Below are 15,830 nucleotides of genomic sequence, written 5' to 3' on the forward strand. Positions count from 1 at the left end.
TTTTGTTTCTCGCTCACTTTACCATAAGACTCGTGCGCCAGAAAGAGAGGGTTCGCAAACGGTGTAATGCGTGGTAAGTTTTTAGATTCTCACGGCCAAAAGCATTTTTGTTGTTTGTTTTTGGGGTGTTATTACACATCTTCGGATCTACCGGATCTGCCCTGATGATGGACACTGCAACGCTGTCCGAAACGTCGGCTAAAGAAGGAGTTAGCGCAACACGGCATAACACCCCAAAAACAAACAACAAAAAAGGTGTAATGCGTGTTCTCGCCGCTAGGTGGCCGACTCATGCTTCCCGCCATTTCACTTCCTCTAAAAAACTGTAAGAAAAGTTTGACAGACGCCGTTGTTTGTCATCATAAAATTGTCAAATATCTGGTTGTGTGAAACAGTTGATTTATGTGTGATAAATAACATTTATGTGCCTACCGATAAAGTCCTTAAAACGTATTGTGTGAAAGGATGTACGGACAGAGACTATTCGACACAAGTTTCCAACCATAACCTCTGAGAGTCCATTTCGAGAATGGTGTTCAGCACGTATCATGACTACATCCTAAAAGGTATTCTATACTGCATCAGCCTATAATAATAATAATTTGTTTTGTTAATTCGGTTAATCTAATAATTATATTTATTTCAGAGCGTAACATCTCAACCAGCAGCGTACCCGTTGCTGCACAGGGGATGCTAGTAGAAAATGAAGGTACCTACATATCTGTTTTATATTACTTAAAAGGGAATAGTTTTGTTCGTCTAATATGTCAATCTTTACTTCAATTTCTCAAGAACTATGATATATTTTTTCCAGAAATAAGTGCATGACCCAGTCATGTCTTCTTTGCAACCAGCAGTGTCGCTCTTGCTGCACAGGGGATGGCAGTAGAACATGGAGGTACATATCTGTTTTATATTACTTAAAAGGGAATAGTATTGTTAGTTTTGTTCCTCTAATATGTCAATCTTTACTTCAATTTCTTCAAGAACTATGATATATTTTTTTCCAGAAATGAGTGCAGGACCCAGTCATGTCTTCTCTGTAACCAGCAGCGTTGCTCTTGATGCACAGGGGATGGCAGAAAATAGATGTAAAATATCTTGCATAGGTGACCCATATGATCCCACTAAGAAATTTGCTATCAACGCTCTTGAAATTCATTATGTCGTCGAGTATGTACTGAATTATAATTGCGAAAATTTATATCTTGTGCCTGTTATTGAAGAAACCATTGCCAAATATATATGTTTTGATGGCTTAATTGTAACGAACATAAAAATTTTTTATTCAATTCATTATCAAAATTACTGTACCATTTATAATCAATGCATGGTGTACCGATGTCAATAGAAAATTAATTGGCAAGGATACACTACCATACAATGGACCTGACTCCATGAAGAAAATGGCAGTACTGCAACATTTAAAATATGCTAAATATAGGAAGAAATGGTTGTCATAACTAATTTATTTTAATAAGTTAAAACCAATTAGGACAACAATTTGTTCCTATAAGCGTCTTTTAAATATCGTAGTACTGCCATGCTCCTCATTAAATCAGGTCCATTGTATGGTTGTGGTGTATCCTTGCCAATTCATTTTCTATTGACATCTCTATATGAGTAGTAGAATAATAACCGAAAAATAAATATACAAGTCAAATATTGTTATCGTTTGTAATTTTAAGCCAAATATTCTCTGATGCGGAGTTTACATTATTCAGTTAGGCTGTATTAGTCTGCAGCCCATTTTCAGTCACCGACTAGTGTTAATAAAAAAATAGTCGAATTAGTTTATTTCATATGTCTAGTTTATATATAGTTCTACTTTTTTATTACATACTTGACATCATAATGAATATTCTCTCAACACCTTCTTTAAATTTTACTCTTGTATTTGGTGTTTTTATTTGTTATTATTATACCCTATTTATTTATCAGGTGCCAATATGTATTGTTAAAACAATAACCTATTGTTAAATTTACTTTTCTGTTTACACTGTTACATTCTTTATGTTGTGTACTATTCCTATGTTAAAAATATCTAAAAGGCATATAAAGTTTTATGAAAGGTATAAATATTTAAGTAATAAGATAAGTAGGAGGGAAACAAAAATAATAATAATGTAATTAGACGCTAAAACAGTAGGTTGAATCGTTGACTGCCTTATTGACAACATTTTTTTCAATTGCCGTTGGATGTTGAAAGAAAATAACTATCATTTCCAACAGCTAGTTTTATATTGATACAGTAATTTCACCTTTTAAATGTGTTTTGTGCTTATATTATTGTATTTCATGTTTATATTTAAAAAATAAAATTATTGTACATGTAATTGTGAGTTTGCTTTTCAGCTTCCTTCTGATAAAACGCTGTCCTGAGAAAATGAGCTGTAAAGGAAGTTCCTTTAAAGGTCATTTCTTTCTTAGGACAGGGCTTTGTCAGATGGGACCTTGTGGTCTTGGGTGACATTTTACTTATGTTTTAGGCTAATGAATTGGGTTTTAGGTAGGTTCCGAAGCAGAATTAAATTGTCTATGGTTGCGCCTTTTTTTTAAATTTCCTCTATCCTTTGTCGATGGTGTGCTGTGACGTCGGCGATGCGTGGTGTATTCAAATTTGCCAGATCTATGGTTAAAACTTGACGAAAGGAAACGTATGGAAAGAGGGCGGAGTTATCAATCTATAGATAGTTGATTTAAGCTGTCAGGGTGTGCATCACGGAACGGATTCCCAAAAGGTTTTGCGCCATTAGAGACACGTGAGCGATTGTCATCATGTTATTTTAAAATTCACAATATGGTTTACTATAATTATAAATTTGTTCTTCATATGATAATTAGGAAGAACTGGCGCCCTATGTATTTAAAGCAACATTACTATTTGAGATTTGAAACTTTAACCTTTTAATTTTTTTTATACCCATCGATTAGCATAGGTATTAGAATTTTAAATTCGCATCACTAGTCAGATTTAGTTTAACGATCTGAACATGCCCTGATATTCATAGTAAATGTAGAGTCTCTTGCCAACTAACTTGATTAATATTGTAATTTAATGGATGATAAAGAATTATGGAAAATAACCTCAATAAATTTGTTCTTAGCATTACACACAGCTCTTTAATTTCAGATTTCCTTACTTAATTTTGTACTACACTTGAGATGTATGTTTTACACACCTTTTCACAGATATTACACCAAGAAATCGTGGTACAGTGGTCCCACCACGGCCCAATATTTTTTTTATTTATTTATTTTGTTTATTGCAGAAACAAACAGTACATAATTACATAGATGACAATAGTTACAAAATTATAAAAGTTAGTACAATAATTGGTACCAATGACATGTCGCTGACATATATGCATATGAGGTGTATTATACATTTTACGGTTAAGTTACATTTTTAAGTTAAGTTAAATTAGTGTGCTGGGGAAGGAGAGAGGTGTGTGTGAGTGTTTGTGTGTGTGTACGTGTGCATGTGTGTCTGTGTGTGGTTGTATGTGTTATGTGGACGAATTCAGTGTGCTAAAAAAGTTTTTCTTAAATAGAGGGAGAGAATCAAAAAATATATCGGTATTTGTGCTTGTTTGAAATGAGTTGAATGTTTGAAGGATGCGAGAAATAGGGGAATTGGCTGCAGCGTTTGTATTATTACTAGTTGTGTAAAAAAGGTTGGTGTGTCGAGTTCTTTTAGATGGGGTGTTAAAATTTATTTGGGATAGAAGTTCTGAGCAGTTTATTTCGTTGTGTATTATTTTATGGAGAAATGTCATGTCAGCTACCGTTCGCCTGGATTTCAGGGATTGTAGAGTGCAGATATAATTATTGTTGTATTTATAACCTAGGTACTTAATAAATTTATTTTGTATGCGCTCTATATTATTGACATAGTAAGTGTATTTGGGATTCCAGACAGGCGATGCATATTCCAGTGTACTTTTGACTAGTGAGGAATAAAGCATTACTAGCGTACGTGGATTTTTAAATAATTTACTCAGACGCAGTATGAAACCTAACATTTTGTAAGATCAAGCAGTGATTGAAGAAATGTGCGTATTAAATATAAGTTTACTGTCTACGTAGACTCCAAGGTCCTTACATTCGCTTTTTGAGATCACGGGTTCATCGCGGAGTGAATATGGAAAGTTAATTATATGCTTGTTTCTGGTGAAGGGCATGGTGTGGCATTTTGAAACATTGAGGTCCAAATAATTAGTTGTGCAATAGTTGCAGAGCCTATCTAAGTCACTTTGTAGCTCTCTACAGTCGTTATTATTCATCAATCATTCATTGTTGACCAATTTAATGATGCAGAAGTTCTGCTATTTGCTAACGACTTAAAAATATATAAAATAATACGAAATGTATACGATTGTCAAATTTTACATAGTAATTTAGAACAACTTCATCAATGGTGTGAAAAAAAAAAGGTTTATTTTTGAACATTCAGAAATGTCAAGTAAATACGATTTTCCAAAACTCGTTATAATATATTACATGAATATACATTAAATAATATTAAATTAATACCAGTATCACATATTCGTGACTTGGGTGTAATATTCGATGAAAACTGGTCATTCATTGAACACATCAACTATATAACTAATAAGGCTTTAAAGATACTTGGCTTCCTTTGCAGAACTTTAACTGATTTTAAGTCCATAGATTGTATGAGAACCCTGTATATTTCATTATTCAGAAGTCAATTGGAGTATAATTCACCTATTTGGTCCCCTTTATAGAAAGTTCACTCCAATAATATAGAAAGAGTTAAGCACAAATTTTTTATCCTTTCCTCATCTGTGGTGTGTATTTACCACACATTGCTTCTAATAACTTTAATAACTCTATAAATGTAATAAAGCCTGGGTTCAGATTTTAGGTATTCCTCCGTTATGCATTTATGCACTGAATTAAAAAATGATATATTTCATAGTTTTCAAATTAAATTAAAAATCAGAGTTTTTTGTTAAAAATCGGGAACAAATACACCAATACAATCAACCGTGTGATACTAAATACGCGAAGAGTGTGCGAGGAAATGACACGCTATTGATGTCCCACTTTAATTCGCTATGCGGGAATTTGAGACATCCACACTTCTGCAGTTGTAGTTTTTGATTTAGACCATCGATACCTACGAACGCACAGCTGTGTTTGTGCCAGCTGCGCCACTAGCCAGTTGGCCGCGAACCGTCGTTAGATGTGGACCCCTTGCACGTTTCTTTAGCATATGCCGATGGTTTTTTCATGTTTTCAGCAATTAAATTACAATTATTATCACTTTTGATATAAAATATAATAAACATAATCGATTAGCTATGAATATTCATATTTTTCCGATATTAAATCGCTTATTTTGAGATGTGTATTGACTACACAGCACCGTAACGCGTGTATTTTTTTAGCACAGTAAGGGAAAGGTTAAGTACGTAAATTTTAAGCTCGGAATTCCTATTGATTTCATTAATTATGTCAGTTTGATGAATCAATTGCATCTAATAACACTGTCTGACAGGAGAATTATTTCAGACCTGGTTGTGTTACACAGAGTCATTAACAACTTAATTGATAGTCCTGCCATCCTTGCCACTATTAAACTACATGTGCCGACTAGGAATACAAGACAAAATATAACATTCTTCTGTAATACATACCAATACATATCAGACACACTCACTGACCAATAGGATGCATGATCTGGGCAACAAATATGGGGGTGCTATTGATTTATTTATTGACTCCATATATAGAATTAAGCATAATCTACACCAACACTTTGTTGAATCCTACAAAATAGAGTAGCGTTGGTAAATTAGTTTTAATGATTTGTCTTATATGTAGTGTTGTTGTAATTTCTTTTTTACTTTATGTTATTCTTACGTTTTACTAATATTGCTTCATATTTTTAATATTTTCTCATTATACTTGTAATCACAATTTTACAAGTGTGTATTTTGTACCTTCTTTAAAATGGATTACATCTATTTACTGTCAATATCTCCTGTATAATACATATTCTCCTATGTACACTGCATCATGTATCACTTCTATGTAAAATCCTTTTTAGGCGTATATATAAATAAATTCTTGTGTGCAGAATTTGCTGGTATGGCCGTACTGGTGGCACTTGAAACATCGTGTGGTTCCTATGTAATCGCGGGAGCGGCAGGCGTTCCGCCCAAGGAAGCATAAACCGCTATCTATTAATACCTTTCTTGCTTCTGGAGGACATGACTTCTATGACACGTTATTATCATATTCATATAGCCGGAATCTTTTTTGCCGAATAGGGATACTCTCCTCATTGTACGTATGTGATCTTCTTTGGAGAGGTTGCATTTCCCATTTATATTATTGTCGAATATTTCTTCAAATAGCGCAGAATCACTCGTGGGTTCGCCTTTCGGTACATAATATACTACTATTTTAGGGAGTTTTCCCATTGGGATTATCATTTTGTTCCCTTTGGCGCTCAATTTTTCTTTCACCTTTTTGATATTCCCCACCCCTCTGGAATTGGTTGTTTGTATTGCAATTCCTGCGCCCTTTATTTTTCGGGTCCTCACCACCTGAAATTCATCTGTTTTTGGGATTAGAATTGAGGTAAGGTTCCTCTATATTCGGGTAAAATAGAAGAATAGGTCTTAAGGAAGGAAGTTCGCTCTCATAACCATTCATTGAGATCGATTTTGATGCAGAAACTACTGACATAAATGCAGGTGCACCAGCAGTTGCTCCTGCATAAGTATTTCTATTAGGATTTTGCTCAAATGTGGGAATTTTTGATAGATTGACTGTTTTTTTCTATGAGCTTGTCCAATTTTCCTTCAATTCCATTTTGGACCTCTGAGAAAGTTTGAGCAGTATTATCCATCGCATTTATAATCACCATTTTCCTAATGTTTTCTATAGCACTGTTGATGGCAGATCAATCCTCTATGTTAATCTTGTTTTTTCCCTCATTCATTATTTGCTTGATGCTGTCTTTCATATACTTTATTATTTGCTTGATAGTATAGGATCCAGAACATTCATAACATTTGAATGGTTTGTCTCCATTTCAGTTACAATCCAAACATTAGTAGGGTTTAAAATAACTTCAGTTTGGTTTGTGGAACTTGATGCAGACCTGTTACTTGAAAGGTTTTCCATCTCCTGCGCAATGTAGACACCTTATTGGTTTGCTGATTCGGACAGGAGCTCACCATGGAGGCTCCTAAAAGGAGACTCCGATCGTATGTGAGTAAAGCGAGGCAGCGAGTTCTCCATGTTCGTGCGCGCTAGCTGGGCTCGAAGATGCTCTAGTTCCTGTCGCTGTGCTATAATTTGTTGAGATTGTAGTATGATTGATATTTTATCTGAATCATCCTCAGACTCAGAAGAGCACATGATAAATTGTTTTTTCCCGTGACAGTAAATACCGTCAAGCACTTCAAAGAATATGCATAAACTGAAACTTTGTTTTTTTGGTTTTTTGTCTATGGTTTACTCAGAATACTGATTTTCTATGGTTAAGTTCAGATGACCTTCAGTAGTCACCAATCTAAACTGTTTTTGGTATCTGTGATTTTTTTTTTTAATGGATTTAGGACGGCAATTTTTGGTCTATGGTTAGTTTTATTGGGTCGATGAACTTTACCAAAATGAATGCTTTATAGTGTTTTTATGTTTCTTTTTTCCTGAGATCCTTTACCAGAAGATATAAGTGTTAATAATCACAAATTTCGTACACAATTTGTTATGTATTCGGGCAAAATATGATGATATTTAGCACTATATAGTTTGTGTTTGTTTCAAAAACTGACATTAGGGAAGTTTAACATTTTATTATCAATTTTTTCACTATTATCGGTGAAATCACTTATAAACTATATAAACACTATGTAAAACTGTAGAAGGTTGTTATTTAGTTCGTGAAACTGTCAAGTGTCACTGAATTACTTTTGTTTACAGTTTACAACTGTCACTTATTCAAAATATGTCACTCATTATTGTAATTAATTAATTATAATTAGGTTGATACACTAAATATAAGCCAAGAAATCATCTCCGATATAATTTATATTCTTCTTGCCGGTTTAAAATGCAAATTTGAAAGTATTTCGTCGAAGCAAATCTCGTGGGTACACATTTCAACAATAACATTCATAGTGAATCGACATAATGTAGTTTTTTAACAGTAACCTTTTGAGTCCCAGGAAAACATGATTTAAATAATTACATTTGGTAAAAGAAGAGAGAGGTTTGAGGAGAATGTATGACTTGGAAGTGAACAATTGAAGACGTGGCACGATCAAGTGAATCAAGTACTTATTACAATAAAAAAATTGAATCAATAAGAGCGGGGTGTTATATATTAGAGATTAATGCCAGACCAAATATGGCCGATGTAGCTACTTCTTCAGCCACAGAACAAACTTTCGGATTTTGAAACTCGGGGATTTGAAATTATCGAAGTACTCTTCGAAGAGATGAAATAAACTATTGGATGTATTACCGATACGGGGCTATTTACATCAGAGAGTAATGACATTACTCATAATATCAACATATCCAGAAACACATCGCAGCCATTAGAATCAATGATATATAAATAAATAAATATTGATAAATGTTGCCTATTTCTTACTTATCCCTTTTGTTTTGCAAATATATTATTTACTTACTTACATGATTCCATATAATTGAGCTAGGATTCACTCACCAAACACAAGAGCCTCGTCTCTTTATGGTGAGGAAAAGCTATTATTATTTACCTTTATAACACTGTATAATATGTATAATTGTATATTTATTGTAAAAAACATACAAATATTAAATAAAAAAAAATAAAAAATATATATATATATACAGCTGTGAATGAGCTCAATTAAGCAACGATTTTAATAGAAGAGAGAGTGACAATGAAAAAATAGCAGAGAATAATTCTATTGCTGTTACAGTAGCTTCCATTGCATCAATTTCTCAGGAAAGAGAAATCATAATAACAGGTTAAAGAAACTACAGTAATTATGACTGCAGTTACTTCCATGTCCTATACATCTACACTCTGAGTGTGTACAAGTTAATTATGAAGATAAGAACCAGCCTAATGCCTCAGTATTTTATTCGGGAATACACAATCTAGCTCACAGCACGGACTCATTTAACACCACTGCAAATATGATAACTACAATAGCGCTAACTCCTCAGGAATGGGAATTGATGTGGATGCTTTACAAGCAGGCGAATCAAACTGACCCATTTGGTCAATAGTCCTATCAGAGTCATTATCACTGCAACGACCATCATGGAAGTGAATCATGAAAACTCAATTAAACGGCCCTCATTCCACAAGGCTAATTATGATGACATAAGAGATAGCCTGGCACAAGAAAATTGGAACGCACTTAACCTTACCGATTCCGTCAATCCTGCAGTATCGCATTTTTACAATATTATTAATAATTTGATCGCTGATAAGGTTCCATTGAGGCGTACTGGTAAATATTCCTACCCCCCGTGGTATAGCTCATCATTAATAAAACTTATTCGTGAAAAGCAGAAATTTCACAGACTATATATACAACCTACAAGAACCCTTTCGATTACATTACTTTTTCAAGGCTACGCACCAGACAGAAAAAAATGGCAAAAAAGTGTCACGAAGACTTTATTAATAATGCTGAAGAGAATATCGCCAAAGATCCCAAGGCATTCTGGTCATATGTTAAATCAAAAAACTATCAGCATCTATTCCTAGCGTATTAAATCTTAAGGATGTAACAGCCGAAGGTGGACAGGCAGTCTGTGATTTATTTGCTGATTACTTTCATTCTGTCTACGAACCGGCTGACCCTCTGGGGATTTCCTGCGATGACTCTGTAGTTAAGCAGGTTTGTGCGATGGGATCAGTTTTTATCGATGCTGACCTCGTGTCTAAATATTTAAAACGGCTCGATTCTAGCAAGGGAGCTGGGCCGGATGGTATCCCATCACTGTTCATTACCGAGTGCGCAAATCATTTGTCACTCCCGCTATCAATAATGTTTAATATATCGATCAAGACTGGTACATTTCCAGATATATGGAAAAGAGCCTACATCACACCAATTCATACATCGGGAACTAAGTGTGAAGCAGATAATTATAGACCCATTTCCAAGCTTTGCATTTTTTCAAAGGTGTTCGAAAACATAATCTATGACCAGTTATTCCCTGTGGTAAAGAATTCGATCAACGAATTTCAGCATGGATTCTTTGCAGGTCGCTCTGTTGCTACTAATCTTATAACTTTTACAAACTTCTTGTCTGCCTCCATGGATAAACGTGTGCAAGTTGATACAATCTATACCGACTATAGCAAGGCTTTTGACAAGATCAACCACAACATTCTGCTTAGAAAACTTGCTAATCATGGTATTCATGGAGATCTCCTTCGTTGGTTATCCTCATACGTAACAAACAGGTCCCAGGCTGTGACATTGGGTGGATTTTCCTCGGTCTGGAAAATCATTACTTCCGGTGTGCCTCAGGGGTCCATTTTGGGTCCTTTGCTTTTCTCTATCTATATTAATGATATTACGACATGTTTTCACAACGCTCAAATTTTACTATTTGCTGACGATATGAAGATATACCTTCCTATAAGCTCCCCGGACTGTCCTGCACGTTTACAAGCAGATCTTGATCGACTGACGGATTACTGTCTCAGAAATAAGCTTTTTATCAATATTTCTAAATGTCGCAAAGTCACATTCACACGTAACCGTGTGAAAATACTGCATGATTACACCATTTCTGGATTGATTTTAACAAATAAAGACTATGTGCGTGATCTCGGGGTTTTCTTGGACTCTAAACTTACCTTTGATAAACACGTTGATAACATTGTCACCAAAGCATCAAAAAGTCTAGGTTTTGTACTGAGAACATGCAAATTTTTCAAAAATACTAAGACATATCTGACTCTACAATTCACATGTTCATCCTCACCTGGAGTACTGTTCACCGGTTTGGAACCCGCGCTATATTGTTTATGTTAACAGGTTAGAAAGAGTTCAGGAACGATTTCTCAAATTCCTCAATTTCAAATCATTTAACATATACAACTCTTACGACGAAATCGAGAAACATTTTCGAATCACGAAACTACTCAACAGGAGGATTGTCGCTGATCAGATGCTCTTGCATAAAATTATTAACTCTAAAGTTGACTGCCCAGATTTGCTGAACAAAATAAATTTCCATGCGCCAATTCGATACAGCAGACAAAATACCCTTTTCTACATTGATAGATGCAATACCAATTCCAACCAAAATGAATTTATGCAAAGGACATGTAACTACTATAATAATAAATTTGCAAATATAGACACTCGTGCTGACATATTCACTGCTAGTTACTATCACTACAGAATTTCATTGTATCTCATTCTAACTCATATTAACCACTGTTAAAATGATTGTACCTAATATTTTAATATTACTTGCGTGGCAACTTTTCCTCATCCCTCTCCACCCCTTCTCTTTCCAACCCAAGTCTATTTAAGTATAGTTAAAATCACTTTTATTTATTGCTGTTTATGGTAGGCATATTATAGGTTTATCGTTTACACGTTAGTTTTATGTTTCTATATATATCTGTGAACATTAATAATTGAGTCGTATAGTTCCTATCTACGATAAGTCCACTTTTCTCCAAAAATGAACTAATGATGCAGTTTTACTCTAGCGGCTCTTTAGCACACTAATCAAATATCGATGAGTTCAAAACGGCCGTAAAAACCTACGAAAAGTGGATTTAAAAATCGCAATGAGTTCCAAACAACGATAAATCCACGGAGCAATATGTTCCAAATGCCGATAAGTCCACCGCTCGTGCAGGCAGCCAATGAGCGAGAAATATTTCGTCCAGGCAGCCAATGGGGGGGAAGCATTTCTCAAATACTAACATGGCCGCTGAAGCAGTTGTTTTGTAAAAGTGTCTGCCTTTTTATACGTTTTTACAGCTAAATAATGTCCGATCTAACCACAAATGTTGTTCAAATGGCGGGTAATACATCTAGAAAGCGAGTTAACATCAAGGAGTCTTGCAAAAAACACGTGGATAGCCATAATAGGTCCTTAAAAATCTCCTATTTTGAGTGGAATCATTCATTGAGAGTCGGCCATTACTGGGTGATCTCAAAACTTCGCTCAGTTGTTTTTAATACGTTTAAAGTTTGTATTTAGATATTGTTTTCAAGTTTAATTTTTATTACAGTTTTTTATTATTATTTCTAATAATAAGTAAGGTACACAATACTATTAACAAATTAACAAAAGTTTTTATTTTATTTCTTGTAATAAGTAAGGTACATAATATTATGGGCCAATTAACAAAAGTTTTTTTAATAAAAATAATACACTTGTTTTTGTTTAAAACCACGAGTTTTTATTAAGAATTAATAATTGAAAATCCTCGATTTTTGTATAAAATATCTGTTTTTGAATTTATCGAGATGAATACAAAAAAAAATACCAAAAAAAAATTATCATCATAAAATTGCTACATTTCTTTCATCATTTTAATAATATATATATTGTTCTATAATTTAGTTTATTCGCACAATAGCTTTTGAATTTATTGTGATAAATACAGAAAAATTGTAATCACAAAATATCTGCATTTACCTTTTATATAATATTTTTGTGTTTTGTTCTATAATTTAGTTGATTAGCACAATAGTTTTTGAATATTTTGTGATAAATACAGAAAAAATGTAATCATAAAATATCTGCATTTACTTTTTATAATAATATTATGTTTCATTCAATAAATTGGTTTTGTTTAATACTTAAATATTGCAATGATTATTTACTTTTGTTTAGAGTACAAAAAATATTTCGTTTATTTTTTAGGAAAACAATAAAAAAAAAATCTAAAAAACATTCTAACCCATCGTATTTTTTTGTAAAAAATTATTAAAAAAAAAATTCCAAAAAAAAAATTCGTAAGTACATTTGTATTTTATTTAATTTTTCTTCTATTCACTTTTCTTAACTAACTTTTATTAAAAAAAAATAAAACATTAAATATTTTCTTTTCATTTAAAGCATTTTTTTGTTGGCCCTATACTTGTCATTCACATTTCAACGGTGTTGTAAACAAACGCCGATAAGTACAGGCTGGTGAGTTCCTATATACGATTAATTTGACAGTTACTTTCAAATGCCGATAAGTCCATCATTATTTACGTAATTACTCCTAAACTATTATGAAATTAATGGTTTTATCTTATTATTTACATCCGTAGTTTGACAACAAAGCCCACCTAATAAATAATTCTCTAGTTTTTATTTAAAAAACCTTGTAATCAAAAAATATTAATTTGTCAACATTTCACGAAAGTGGACTTATCGTAGATAGGAACTATACGACTCAATTGGTCTGTTTTTTGTTATTCTCTTATGTATATTATATTACTAAGACTGTTTATGTTCCTAAAATAAATAAATAAATAAATAAATGAACAAATAATGCAATTTTTCGTCGAGGTTTAACAACTAATTTCTTCCCGAAGGTTCATATTACTTATAAATTATATTTATTGATAATTTTACGAGCTACCCCGGGTACATGTCAGCTAGTCGGGCACTCATATGTAACACACAATCAATTCTCTAGTTTCAACCACTAAAATTGTTCCTTAAGGTTGTAAAATATAAGATTATATGCCGACGGACAATTTTTTTACAAAATAGAATGACAATGGGTAAGTTAGTATTAGAAAAAGCTGTCAAAATCCATTGCGTAGTTTAAAAGAACTAAGCGCACAAACAGACATACGCAAATATCGACTAGGTTTTGTCCTAATTATAGATATAACGTTTTGGAGCGCAATATGGTTCAAATGTTGAAATAATTAAATTTAAATATTTTTCATTAATTAAAATAATACGGCGTTTTCCAATAAGAGGTGTTATTTTGAATTGGCCGCTATTTCGGTAGATGTTACTTTTGAAGCCGTCATTTTTTGACATTTGACAAGAAGACACTACGCCATTAATAAAAATGGAACGATAAACGTTTCAACAATGCATTGAAATTATTAAAATTGACTTGAGTGAATCAAATGCAAATCATCTTGAGTGATGAGGCCCATTTCCAACTCGGTGGCTTCAAAAACAAGCGAAATTGTCGCATCTGGGGCTCGGAAAACCTTGGAGTTATTTTTGAAAAATCTCTCTATCCTCAACGAGTGACTGTTTTTTGCGGTTTATGGTCCGACGGAGTCATTGGACCTTACTTTTTAGAAAATGAGGCTGGAGCAACAGTTACGGTGAATGGATTGCGCTATCGAGAGATGATTAATGATTTTTTTGGCCGGAATTGGATGGTATTGATCTGGACAACGTTTACTTTCAACGAGACGGCGCTAGGTGCCACACAAGCGACGAAACCATTGATCTTTTACGATTGAATATCAAAATAACACCTCTTATTGGAAAATCCTGTATAATAACAATATAGTTTAATATAATTTATTGCATTTCAAAACCTGTTTTCTGATTCAATTTTCTTAACATTTACCCACCTGAGCCTTTGTCATCTTTTATTAATTATTTCATTATGTAACTTGGTTTTAAATAAAATAAAATGTAGATATGCTCGAGTTTTTTTAGAGTTACTAATGATTAACTCTCGGCTTTTGCAATAATATGTATGGAGTATGTTATCAAAACCAGTTTATAATACTTTCGATTTTGTATGTTATTATGGATGTACTTCTGGCCAATTTTTTTTTAAACTTTAATACATAATGCGGCCCTGTACCTACTTACCGTATTACTATGGACACAGGTAGTTGAGGGCTCCAAAGACTACAACAATCTCATGTTCTAGTTTTCCTCATTGGTGAAAAAATTCTTTTAAATACTTTTTTCTTTATTTGTTCTTGGGCCATTTAGTATGTATTATTGTAACCATTTTATTAAAATATTCATGGAACAACAATACGCAATTACAAATACGCAAACAAAGATACACAGCAATAGATTAATTATTGTCTATGACTTCATCACTGTCTATGCAAAACTAATCAACTTTTTTGACATTTCCTTCCTACTAGTCGTTGCGTCATGTTTCTAATCTGTAATTCTACATAATACATCTTTAACTTGTGATAGTTACTGGTAAGTAATAATATTTTATTCATTTTGGTAGCAGCCGTTATTCCAAATCTTACTGAACGACCACTGTTCTTTAATTTGAGCTATGGCAGGCTCAAACGAACAACCGCGCTGTATCTAACGTGACCTAGTTTCTTATGTCAAATTAGGGAATCCATTTGCTGAACTATTCGAGGTGCGTTTAAACTGTCAATTTGACGTCTACATATTTTAAAAATAGTGCTTCTGTAGATTCATTAAATTTCTACTGTGACTTAAGCAGTATTAGAGTGATACAGTAACATTGTGTATGCTGCAATGATAAGTCATCAAAATGACAAATCAGCACACCCTTAAAAAATTATATAAGTTCAATAAAAGTGATGACACAAAAACTAGGTTAGATATTTAACCCATTTAACCTGGTTTTTTCAATCACTTTTCATGACTTTCCATCACTTTTTAAATGTCTGTTGAATTGTCATTCTGACGTGTTATCCAGTCACCTAATTCAACGCATTCATAAGCCGTTATGATTTCATTTATAATACAGAAATCAAATAAAAATAATTTATTATGTACCACTTTGCGTATAAATCATTTCTAAAGTTTTTCATAAAAGATGGTTGCCAGGCAAATAGATGTGGCTTCAATGCCATTCTATAAAGTCGCGCGAATGCTCTTTG

At 33.2% G+C, this 15,830-nt stretch overlaps 1 long non-coding RNA gene across 1 annotated transcript; it reads left to right on the top strand.

Moving 5' to 3' along the window:
* Positions 1–285: 285 nt before the first annotated feature.
* Positions 286–709, top strand: LOC149416341 (uncharacterized). The gene is made up of 2 exons (XR_016303535.1): positions 286–566; positions 647–709. It is a non-coding gene; the product is annotated as an uncharacterized LOC149416341 (long non-coding RNA).
* The last annotated feature ends 15,121 nt before the right edge of the window (positions 710–15,830 follow it).

Source organism: Hesperophylax consimilis, chromosome 17 (genome assembly GCF_061612785.1).
Source record: "Hesperophylax consimilis isolate HC1 chromosome 17, BYU_Hcon_1.0, whole genome shotgun sequence".
Lineage (NCBI taxonomy): Eukaryota > Metazoa > Arthropoda > Insecta > Trichoptera > Limnephilidae > Hesperophylax > Hesperophylax consimilis.